Below are 13,859 nucleotides of genomic sequence, written 5' to 3'. Positions count from 1 at the left end.
TTCAGGGTCAGACACAAGTATAGGGGGCCTCTACAGTGCAGATGGCTATGCATTCTTTCTTATTTTTGGGGCTCAGGATGAGGAAACACTACGTCCTGTCAGCAGTGGGCCTTGCTTTTCTGCTCCGTCAATTGTGAATTGACTACACATGATTTAGTCTGTACAGAACTGGTATGCATGCATGCATGTCTGCACTCGTCTACCATTATGCAATGTTTAACTTGCACAAAATTACTCACAAAGAATTAGGCAATCTCACATCACACAAACTGCATGCTGAGTCACTGTGCTTTTCTTTTGATTTATAGCATGGTCTCATTGCACGCTTTCACACAGACAGAAAGAAAAGTGTCTTATGATCATTCAATCATATTTATTCTCATTTATGCTGAATTTATTTGATAAAAAAAAAATATTGCTTTTTTATGATAGTTGTAATATAAATTTAATATGAGTTTTCAGCACCATTATTCCAGTCTTAAGTGTCATACGGTCTTTCAGAAATCACTCTAATATGATGATTTGCTGCTTAAGTAACATTTCGTATTATAATTTTTTGTTATTATTATGTTTGCGAAAACAAGTATTTTTTTATTTTTTGCCAAGTAGAATGTTCAAAATAGCAGCATTTAATTGAAACAGAAAATTGTATAACAATGTAAAAGTCTTTACTGTAACTCTTGATTAATTTAATACATCCTTTCTACACAAAAGTATTTATTCTCTACTGTGTAAAATATATACTACTAATTATATACAACGTAGAATAGTGCATTTTTTTATATAAATAATTAGCAAAAAAGAAATCAGTGTAAGCTGTTTGCATGTACAGTTCATGCTTTGTAATAATTATTTTGATTGACATGATAATCGTGCAAATATTAAATTATTATAACACAGCATTATCCATTATAGCATAGCATCTAATGGTCATCATACTTGAAAGTCGTCTTTCAAAACTGCCCATAAACACTGATGAATGAGTGAATGAATGAGCTAAACCTTAAGGGCTTCATTTACTCCTGTGTTTTGTGATTGATTGACACTTTAATATTTTGGTTTAAGGATTAGTAAATGCTGCAATCTTTGTTAAATCTGCTGTTAGGGCCTGTAGCTCTGCTGCTGTATGGCTCTGCTATTAAAAGGAGCTTGACTTTGCTTCAGGCACCAATCCATACAGTACTCTGATGTTTGCAACCCCTCTCAGTAACAGAAGAGCAGTTATCCTGTACAGGCTTGAGTAAATAACTGCTTTGGTGGTAAGATGATAGATTGTGACTAATGTGAAAAGTAAGCCATGGAAAATCAGTGGTCGATGTTTGCTGTATCATTATTAATCCATGATGTGCTTTCCAGATGTTTTGCATAAAATAATATTTGCCAACGCATGCAGCAAACCTCTTCATTGACAACTTGTATCTTTGCCGCCCTTTGACATTTGTCCTCTGACCCTAGTCTTGTTTCTGTTGGGCGGCCTGCTCTATCTGTCTCTTTCTTGGATGTGTTTTAAAACTCATCCATCATTTTACTTCGCTTCAACCCATGTGAGCAATGCTCAGGGGTTAAAATAGGATTTGGGACGCCTAAACATCTAGGATAAAATAATACCATTCTGTGGTAATTTTAGTTTGTTAGAAATCAAAGAAACAAGCAAAAGAGATTATATGTGACTCTAGACCACAAAACCTATCATAACGGGTATATTCGTAGCAATAGCCAACAATACATTGTGTGGGTCAAAATTATAAATTTTTTGTTTCATGCCAAGAATCATTAGGATAATTTTGTCCCATTTCATTTAATCTATTCGTAAACATTGACACGTGCAAACATAGAGAGCTCAGTGCGCCCGCATCCAGGTGCAGGTTCACAGGTTGTAAAGATCATGTTCTATGAAGATATTTTGTAAATGTCCTTCTGTAAATACATAAAAACTTAATTTTTAATTAATAAAATGCATTGTTAAGAACTTAATTTGGACAGCTTTAAAGGTGTTTTATTATTTGATTGATTTATTTATTTTGCACCCTCAGATTCCAGATATTCAAATAGTTGTATCTCGGCCAAATACTGTCCTATCCTAACAAACCATATATCAGTGGAAAGTCTATTAATTCAGATTTCAGATGTATAGTCATTGATATAGTATTGTGGTCCTATTTCACATACGGTCACACAATTTGGGGACCAACTTGGGGACCAGTTCTTTTCAGTAGTACATGCTTAACAAAACTATTTTCTATTTTAGTTCCTAGTTTTTCTTGTCAGTTGCGGTACAGACAAAACGAGTAAGAATCCAAAGAAATGGCAACATTTTCATACCTCCTGAACTCAAGGCAAATTATTTAATTGAACAGGAAACTGTGTGTTAGAGAAAATTACATTTGAATCAATGAAGGATTAATGATACTGAATATTGGGTGCATGTTGCATAATCCTCTTTAGAGAGCGAGATTAGTGTGTGTGTGTGTGTGTGTGTGTGTGTGTGCGTGTGTGCATGTTTTTGTGACATATCAGGACACAACTCTGTATAATGACATGGGTATGACACATGTATTACAAGGAGAGGGTGACATATGAGGACATAACCCATGTCCCCATTTTTCAAAATGCTTATAAACCATAAAGAATGAGTTTTTTTGAGAAAGTAAAAATGCACAAAGTTTCCTGTGAGGGTTAGGGTTAGGTGTAGGGTTGGTGTAGGGCCATAGAATACACAGTTTGTACAGTATAAAAACCATTACGCCTGTGGGATGTCCGAACTTTTCACAAAAACAAACGTGTGCATGTGTGTGTGTGTGAGAGAGAGAGAGAGAGAGAGAGAGAGAGAGAGAGAGAGAGAGAGAGAAATGGCTTGCACAGAAATGGCTGTAGGACAAAGTTTGTCTTTCTAACCATTCACTTCACCCCTTATGATCCCATCCATTTTTCTTCCGCTCCCAAATGACACATGCATACCGGCTCAATCAATGCTAAATGATTCCAGACCATGATAATGATTTCTGGAAATGTTTTATATAAGGTTATGGTATAAATACTCAAAAGATAACACAGCAGAGGCCACTGAAGTGACCTCACACATACAGTGATTTGTGATATTGATATTGATGGGCTGCACAACTGAATATAACTTTTGAAAATCTGACCAAAGATAAGAAAATATATGGCAAATAGAGTGAAATGTCAGTCTGATTGTGAAAGAAGCAGTACACTTTAGCATACATAAAAGAGTACTTAATATGGAAATAATATACTTCAACATTTTTGATTGCTTATGTGTGAACTGGATGTAATGTTTTCAGACACTTGAATGCATGTTATTTACAATTAAATGAAAATGTATTATAGTTAAATTAAAGTTTAGATGTAATTTCATTATTACTTCTTTTGTCTGTGAAATTTTATAGTTTAAGTGTACTGCTGAACGTGTTGACAATCACTGATGATAAACTAAAATATACTTTAATTCAGTTCTATAGAAACTAGTATGGGATGTATTAAAATATTTGGAATTACACATTTGATGAAGTTGCAATTAGTAAATTCTAAATATACTAACTTGTACATGTGATATGTAAAAGTAATATAAAATAACATGTTACAGTTAAATTCATAAATACTTTAAATGTGCTTTAGTTTGTTAGGCAGCACAGTAAAAGACGTATAATTCTTTAAAGCACAACAAAATTGTTCTATAAACAGTTACATTTGTTGAAATGCTCTAAAAAGTTTGAAAGTGCACTTTACAGTAAACTGACATTTTCTTGCTACTAAAAATGTACATTCTGAATGATAGCATTTGTAATACATGACTGCAATCACTCAACATGGCAGTCGTTTATGGAATATAACCCTGCATCAGAAATAAATCTTAGTAAAATTGCACAATGCTAATTCAAAGGAATAAATTGCTATTTCACTGTCATTTACAGACTTTCTTTCCTCTATGGAACACGAAAGAACATATTTCGAAGAATGTTCCAACTGCAACACAAGGAAACAGGGCTCACAACATAATAGTTTTTCATTATATTAACAAGAAATACAGTTCTCAACTTTGTCACATCCCTGGACACCTCCACATCTTACAAGTAATATTATGATCACTGCTGTCACCAGAAATTGCCAATTTCTATGCACAACAAATGACTTCCAGCCTGTTTCTTTGCTGCAAATCAGTGTATGTGTGAATGTTCATTCAGGCAAAGCATCAAACAGTTTTCTTTTTTTTCTGCCTCCTCAAATGTCTGTTATACACAATTGTGGTTATCATAAATCTTCAGGTCAATTATCCCATCACGGCCAGGTGCAGCATTCATCCAGTCAACCTGAGTTTCACCCTGCTGCTCTCTTTGATGCTAGTCAGCTTAGCCAGTCATGCTAAATCACTGGTCAAAAGTCACAAAGCTCCTCCCTCATTCCAAATAAATTTCATTAATTAAGCTAGGGAACTAATACAACACCCTACAACAGCGGCATCTGTTCTTCATTTCGATTTGGCATTCTCAGCAACTCTAAAAGCACTCTTCCGCTAGTTCGCCAAAAGGCTAACAGAGAAGATGATTAGCCAAACGGGGTCCATGTGAACACTTCATTAACTTAATAAGCTTGATTAAAGGCCAATTAGAAGCACAGGCCAGGTCCTTTACAGCTGACCCGTGACTTTTAAACTTTGACCTTCGGGTTCTAGAAGCCTCTATAAAAGAGGCCTTGTTAGATCCACATTCAGACATCCCGTGGAGACCAGACGATATGTTGCACGAAGGTGGAAATGAAGAGAACAAGAGAAAGAAGATATCTCCGCTCGTAAATGTTCACTGTTGACACAAAGCAGTGCAAGTCTTCTCAGTGTTTTATCAGCTAACCTGAGTGTTTTATTGGCTCGCTGATGTTGAAAGTATTACTAATAGTCAGCACACACACACACCTTTTTATATGTTGGCAATAGGAACCTTCTGATATGTTTAGAAAGTTTTATGAGTTAAAGTAAATAAGACAGCAGTGGAAGATGTTATCTTCGTGGGGAGGTAAACACATATCTTTCAGTTTCAGGTTGTTAAACAGTTGCTATCACCAATAAACTTTCAATACATTACTCAATATGGACCTCATTCACCCTCAGAAGGGTCTGTCAAGACATAACAACAGCATCCATTTGTGAAATTGAAATAATATGGTGGATACACTTGATTCTAAGGTCAAATTCTCGCAATTAACAAACCATTAACTATGGCTTTTGCCTCAATAAACTCCTAATTTGGTGCTTATAATAGTTAGTAAGTTATAGGGTAGGATTAGGGATGTAGAATATGGTCATGGAGAATATGTGCTTTATAAGCACTAATAAACAGCCGGTATGTTATTAATAGGCACACTAATAAGCAAATACTTCAAAGTGAGAATTTACATTTTTATATCATGCATTTAAATATATTTGTAATTGCACGTTTATAACAGTGTTGCAGTTTAGTATATTTAAAATATTAATTTTAAATGTATGATATTAAATGACACACTTCTTTAAAATTATAACCTAGTACTTTATAATCAATGCACTTTAAAGTAAAACTTTTAATTTGACGTGACTACAAAGTGCACTTAAGTGTGGTAAAACACATAGTCTTGAATGTGTACTCTCTTTATTATTGTTATTTATTTGAAATATACAGTAACAGTTTATTTCATGGTGTCCTTCGTTCATATTACTCAGTTATTGCATTTAAATATGCATGCTACGCTAATTATATGTACAGTAAGTGTAATTTTATTGTAACAATTAAAGTGCAGTATAACCAAATATAGTTTTAGGATTCGAAGAATACTATGTTTTTGTGTAGTACACTACATTTTCACACACTAATCATGTAAAATAAAAAATTAAAATAAAAAACAATGTTTTAAACAAGATGAGAGTGCTCTGTTAATAGCCTGGTTGAAGTACACTCCATGTACCATATTTTTCAGGGTAGCTCAAAGAATACCATGGTACCGTAGTATTGCCATGGTACATTTTTGGCTTATTTGACTGTAGGTGTCTAATAGATAACTAGTTAACCTAAATTAATTGTTATTTTAACTACAAAGCTGTTTGTCATGGGTTACTATTGTTTAGTTGCTCTTTGTGTGTGTTTGTGCTTGTTTGTCTTTCCATAGCTAAAGATCTAAAGGAAAGAATGAGAGCAGAGGAATAGAGTGTTAGATATCTGTGAAATCGTTGAGGTCAGCCCAGCGTTCAGAGAAAAGCTCCACCTGGACCTGAGCAGGCCCGCCACCGTCTGCTTTATGGTCTGTGAAATGCTGGACAGGAGAACAGGTCACCAGAGAGAGAGAGATGACAGAGCCCAGGGACTGAGATAAGAGGGTCAGGGGTATAGAGGTCAGAGTTCAGGGGGCATCAAAAACACATGGAGGGGATAAAGAGAGTCTGCTTTCTATAAACCACGAGGAAGAGTGTTGTAATTTACAAGCCTCCAGAAAACCACCCTGAACCCTTGATTCTCTCCTTACTGCTCCCTCAGAGAGGATGCTGGGAAATCAGATGGTTTCAAAGCACAACTTTGTGATAGTGTGTGTATGCACTTAAAGATGTATTGAATTTATTGAAAAAACAACTGAAAAAACAACTGAAAATGTATATATATATATATATATATATTAAATAAATAGTGCACTATAGTATAGTTTAAAGGATGCATTATAGTAAATGAGACATCAATGGGCTACCATATCAATCATATCAATGGGCTAAACAAAGTATTATTATTAAAGTATAAAATGTGCTGTCAAACGATTAATCACAATTATTATGTGTACGTACTGTGCATATTTATTAAGTATATACATAATACATAAACACACACATGCATGTACTGTATATATTTAAGAAAATATGTTGTTTATATATTATATAAATTATTTGAACAAAAATAAATATGTGTGTGTATATATACATAATATACATAATAAATATACACATCACACACACATTATATACATAATAAATATACACATCACACACACATATATTATGTAAACAAAAACTTTAATCATTAATAATTTGACAGCACTAAATAATAACAATTAATAAAATAGTATTATTATACTAATCATTAATGTAATAATAATAATAACATTAACAAAAGCAACAATAATAATATTTGTAATACTAATAATGATATTTTAATAATAAAAGCAACAACAATAATAATGATGATGATGATGATGATGATGATTAATATTATTATTATTGATGATGATGTTGATGATTTTAAAATAAATAGTTTTATTAATGATTTATTATGGTCATGAACATGTTATATAAAAAATTTTAATCATTCTGACTGTCTAATTATTGCACTTTTTCTTCTGTAATTTTCAATATCCCAGATGCTTCTGTTAAACAAGAATAAACAAGTTAGAATCCAACAACAAACTGGGTCTCATCTTTTTGATCTGAAACAAGAGAGCCTCAACATCAACTCTATTAAAACCATCTCAGCCGAGCATATTACAAAACCAAAACATGTAAATTTCCTGTTTTTAAGACTGACACTGAAATAATAGCAGGCTGTGTCAGTGTCTGTTGCTCATAATGTCTTTATAAATTCATGTCTGAGTTTAATCAGCCCAATAAAACCTCTTAAGGAAAGAGTTCATCAAAAAAAAAAAAAAAAAAACTCATGATTTTCTTCCTCCTGTTTGTTGCTTGTCACCTAGAAACCCATCCAGGATAAACAACGGCAGTCCTGCAGAGGTCATCACCACAGCCAGACAAGAGAGGTGTTGAGACGCTTCGGTCTTCTGTCCATCTCCCTCAGGTGCTTATCAACACAATGGACCCCAAGCACATACTGTTTGCATCTCTCTCAACATCTCATTCATTTGTCTTTCTCTAATCTCTCTTATCCCTGCGGTGCTCAGGAAGAGAGGAAAGCCCACTGCCTTATCTCTGTTTTTCTGTGTCGGTGGGGGATGAAACTGTTTCTCTAGTGTCTCTCTTCACTCACATCAGGCCCACATTTACTCTTAAAGATTTCCACCGGTTGTGCAATGTTTGAATGTTCAGCCATGGAATAGTTATTATTCCTCTGTTCTTCAAAGCATGCAGGCCTGTTGTTGAAGTAACTCCCTCCGGAACAAGAGCTGAGAGGACAGCAGGAGGATGTTGTCATTTTGGAGGAGATCAGGGGGTAATAGCATTTCAAGGGAAACTGAGATGGCGTCGGCAGCTGTGTTTCTGGCAAGGTGAATGCTGGGACATTTAAAATATGTCTGAACTACGCAATGAACTGATATATCTGTTGTGCATATGCATGGGCACAAACACAAATGCTTTATTTAGACCTTCAAGGAAAATGTGGATGTGTTTAAAGATGGAATTAAATAGTGCTGAATTGAAGTGATTATATGGACTAAACTACTGAACTGCTTTAAACTGAACCAAACTGACCTTAACTGAACTTAGTTAAACTGAATTAAACTAAACTATTAAACTGAGTTGGGCTGAACAGTACTGAACAAACAGAACTGATCTGTACTGACTTGAAATTTATTTAACTGGACTAAATTGCTTAACTGAACAAAACTACTGAACTGAACTGAATTCAACTAAACTATTAGACAGTAATGAACAGAAATGCACTGAACTGAACTGGACCAAACTGAATTAAACTGTGCTGAACTGGACCAAACTGAACTGAACTGACATTAACTGTTTTGAACTGAACTGATCTGAACTGTTTTGAGTTGAGTTTAACTATTTGAGCTGAATTGAACTATATTGAACAGAACTGATCTGAACTGACTTGAAATGTTGTGAACTCAACTAAATTACGGAATTGAACAAAACTGAACTGAAAAAAACTATGGAACTGAACAGAATTCAACTAAAGTATTAAACTGTTCTGAACAGAGCTGTATTGAAATGAACTGAGTTTACCTGTATTGAACCAAACTGCACCAAACTGAATTAAACTGTATGAACTAAACCAAACTGAACTGAACTACATTTAACTGAGATGAGTCAAGCTGTTTTGACCTTAACTGAGCTGAATACTTTTAAAATAAAAACAAATTGACTGTTTTGAACTTAACTGAGTTGAATAGTTTTGAACTGAACTGAGCTGAACTGAGCTGGACTGTAATAAAATGGTTTAACTGAATTTAATGAACTGCTGAGTTGAACTTAAGTTAGATTAGCTGAGCAGAACAAAATTTAACTGAAATCAATATGATTTGAGCAAAAAAATAAATTTACTTTCCTTTGAATGTGACAAGAATCATACAAATGTGACCATGCAACTATTGTTTTTTTTACTTGAACATGTCTGTGTATAAAGGTCAAGCAATCAATCAGTTTAATCTAATAGAAATGCACAATTAAGCTTTGCGCGAACACACACACACACCCCGTCCCCAAAATCAAGGGGCTGGAAAGTGTGTGCATGTTGAAAGGGTCACTTTGCATTTTCATTAGATTAATGCTGATTAGCCCCGACACACAGAGATTTGCATTGACAATGACTTTAAGAAACGGTTAAATATCATTAGTATGCATGAGCTAGCATGCCATAGTCTCACTAGAGGCCAAGGCCACTGCCTGGTGTCTCCACACTAAGAGAGACGTTTCTCATGCTATCCTCTCATTAAAACTGCTCTTATGGCCCATGACTTGGAGAACAGTGCATAAAGAGAAGTTATTTTAAAATATGCATTATTTATTGGACTAAAATAATGGGAATACTCCCTGCTTAAAATACTAGTTTAGAGCCCTGCATAAACAAATAGTACCTTACAGATATGAAAATGATACATTACAAGAATAGATATGAGTCACTTTTCTAAATAAACGCATGAAAAATCTAAAAACACAGCGATGAAGCTTCAATAATATCTGTCAAAAGGGTTTTGAGGCCAGGGGAACGATTTTTAAAGAAACCAAAAGTAAAGTAAGTTAATTTCTAAATTACTATTATTATTTTTAAACGTGAATAATTGGGTTCTCTGGTAAATCCCTGCAGAACAAGATGGTTAATAAGCATGCTGGGGTTACAATATATCCTGGTCTTTTCAGCAGGGACGTCCTACTTAAGTCAAGTATCTGAATTATGTGAATATGCGGTTTGTATTTCACTAGGCAAGTTAAGAAAAGAGACTCTAGGATAAGGAATTTTATCGAGACATTTGGAATTGAGGGAGAAAAACATGGCCAGGGCAGACAGAGAGATGGTGTGTGTGTGTGTGTGTGTGTGTGTGTGTGTGTGTGTGTGTGTGTGTGTGTGTGTGTGTGTGTGTGTGTGTGTGTGTGACAGAGAGAAGGAAAGCACAAGAGGAAACACTTTAGTGGCATATGCTGCTGTCCCTCTCTTCTTTAATCCCTGCATTTTTCCTCTTCTCTTTCCCACGTCTTGAGTGTTAATTGATAAAAACAGGGAGGGAATCCGACCCTGTGACTAATCGCCTCCAGCTCACCACAGTGTGTTCGTGTGTGTCTCAATGCTGGACAGAATTGTTAAGTCTGCTCTGCATCCTCTCGAGTCGGGACATGATGTGTCATGAGGTGAGGACCAGAGAGGTTTACATAACCCATCACTAAGAGCCAACAAATCTTCAAAAATATCAAGGACAGAAATGACTATTTAAGTACTAAGCTTCACAAAAAAAATAAAAAAATTACACAAGTCATATGACACGCAACATGCAAATGGTCTACAGTGTCATCATGTAACTCTAAATTAAACACACACATACACAGAAACACCAACATAATTCTCTGTTTTACTAGGCGGCCATTTTTTTACGAATTTGAACGATGTGAATCATACTGAAATGCTTGTGCCTTCTTCAGAAATTCATCTTTTGGATTTTATTGAAAAATAACAACATGTGGTTTTGGAAGGATTTACATATATTTACTGTACTTACTGTATATGTAACTTTCACCTATTATAGTCAAATAGTGATTTGCATCTAATGACCTGAAGTCTTCCAGGCAATAGAATCCCAACAAAAACACAGATGCTATTGAAACACACACATTTGCTGGGCTGAACCGGATTAGACCTCTTGCAGATGGACAGACATAGTAAGCCTGCTGGTGTGGGGTTGGGGGCAACCAGTAAAACCACTAATTGGTGCAATCATAGAATAAGTGCACTAAATCCAAGTCATTATGCCTGCAAAGACAGGATATAGAGTCTTAGGTTTACAGCTGAAATCACACACAAACACACACATATTCACGGGTTGTTTTCAACTTCTTGTCCCAAGGGTTGATTTTCTAGATTAAAATGATACGATTAGTTTTGTATTGTAGAATATGAAGATTGCATTAACTTTTCTTGCATTTTCAAAAGCATTTTATGTATAGATAATATTTAGTCTTTTAATTCACCATGCAATTGCCAATTATTAAATTATAATTACATTGTTACGTTCAATATTTTAAATAGTATGACCAGTTGTATTATACAAGATTGATCTAATAAAATGACTGTGCTTTTAATGGTAAAATATTTAACATATGGTAAAAATTTTACAGCAAGTACAGTTTGGAAGTGAAAAAAAAAGATATATAATTTACAGTGAAAAACTGTAAACTGACATCCCCAGAATTCCCAGCATAACATTTCACATTTAATGTATTTTTCCTTTAATTTACTATGTTTCTTAGTTTTTTTCTTATCAGTTGTGAACATTAGGGTTGTATTAGTGTTAAGTGAATGCTTATTGCATTGTATCAGATTCATGTATGAGATTCATGTGTTACCAGGATGGTGTTTACTGTTTGTGTGAATGACACTGTGCACCTTCTATATATGTTAGCATTTTACTTCTCAGCTTGTGGAAAAACTGCTTGTGATGAGCTTTGGTCCATCATGTGACTTTTTTCTTGGCGGTTAACAGTGTATTACAAAGGTAAACAGATTTCAGTGCTTCAATAGGTGTTTATATAAATATCATATCAGAAAAAAAAAATTTAAATGTAAATTTAAGTTACATCCATAAAACTCAAAATGTTGTTTCCGTATTTTTTTACGGTAAAATTCTGGCAATCCCACAAATTTTACGCAATTTTAATAATTTTATTTTTTTATTATTTTTTTTTTACAGTGGACAAGTAGTCAGCAAAATCAGAGTCTTCCATTTTGATTCACTCATCACATCAAAGTCTATATATATGGTAACACTTTAGTTAAGCGACCAATTTTCACTATTAACTAATTGCTTATTAGCATTCATATTACTACAGTATATCGTATTGGCAGATTATTAGTACTTATAAAGCACATATTATTGCATGACCATATTTTACATCCCTAAACCTAACCAATACCTAAACTTAACTACCTTACTAACTATTTTTAAGCAGTAGAATTAGGATTTTATTGAGGCAAAAGTGTTAGTTAATAGTTAGTTAATACCAAGAATTGGACCTTAAAATAAAGTGTGTCCATATATGTATATTCAAAAGATGAAAACATGATTTGTTAAAAACATTCTAACTGTCCGCAAGGAGTGCGAAGAAGTTGTGAATTTTATTCTATGACATCTTTAATGCAATTTCCACCACAGAACACACAATGCAAGATGGTGGAAATGACATTGTGGCGAAAATCCATTACTTAAAAAAAAAATAAATAAATAAATTTCTGTTTGCCTGAAAATTATCCCTTATTTTTAAAGAGCCCATCTGAGAAACACCCTTAAACGAAGTTACAAAGACTCAATTATTTGTGAACACACTCACACACAATTATGAAAGTATGTCTTCTTCAGTTTCCTCAATAGCTCTATCCAGTCTTCTACCATTCAGAATACTTCACAAGCAGATTTTCAAAACTAACAAATGAGACTTTCACATGGCTGTAAAGGAGTTTCCCCATATCATATAAATCACAAGGGTCAAGTTCCTCGCCTATGGATATCCACAGCTACATGGAGAGTGTGGAACTTCCACTGGTATGGTAATCTTTTCATTTCATTCCAGCACAGTGGGGAGTTACAGGAATCTCCCCTGTCTCTGGCTGTGTGGGGGACTCATTCATACTCAATAGGTCTTTTGTTGCCCCCTTGCCTCTTCAGCCCCTGCTCCACCATTACCCCCCTCTTTGACAGGGAGAGAGGCCATCCTGCCTGGACTCATCCTTACTGTTCCTCAGCCCTCGTCTCTTGCTTTTCATATGTTAAACCACACTTCTCCTTCTCCCTTGCCCTCGATTAGTAATCTGTCTGCCCCTGACAACCGATGCTGCCCCAGCAACCGCTTCTGCCCCACTAAACCTGCCCCAGCAACTGCTTTTGACTCTCAATCAGTTCAGGTTTAAATGTGGGCACAGTCCAGAGGAGGCAGGATCACGGCGGGGATGAGACAAGGGGGGTGCAGAAAGACAGTCCACATATGCTCAGTCACACATTCACACCATCTTTTTGCCCAATAACAAGCTCAATTCTCGCCTATTTTATGTTTTAATCTGCTTTTGGTGCATTATGTAGACGTGCACGTCTCTGTCACATTAAGAACCGGCTAAATTAAGATTTGTCTTTTACTCAGACTTGTATTTGCATGTGAATCCATTTGGTAGGCGCTTCCCTTGCTGCCAGTAAGCTACTCTGCAGAGCTCCTCAATGCGAGCGTCAAGCCTCGCCAAGCTCTTTCAGCCTATAACAGGACCCTGCAGCCATGAATATGCATGAGCCGCAGGGAGCAGAGTTTTCTCACAGTTACGCAGAGGGAACTGGACTCGGGCAGAGACAGCATTTGAGAATCACTTTAGGTGGAAACTCTTTTCAGTTCTTTTCAGTCGGATCCCAATTTTGAAACTACTTACCTAGATCATAAACAAACATTAATGATGAAT

This window comes from Carassius carassius, chromosome 14 (assembly GCF_963082965.1).
Source record: "Carassius carassius chromosome 14, fCarCar2.1, whole genome shotgun sequence".
In the NCBI taxonomy this organism is placed as follows: Eukaryota; Metazoa; Chordata; class Actinopteri; order Cypriniformes; family Cyprinidae; genus Carassius; species Carassius carassius.
Note: the sequence above shows the minus strand (reverse complement) of the source record.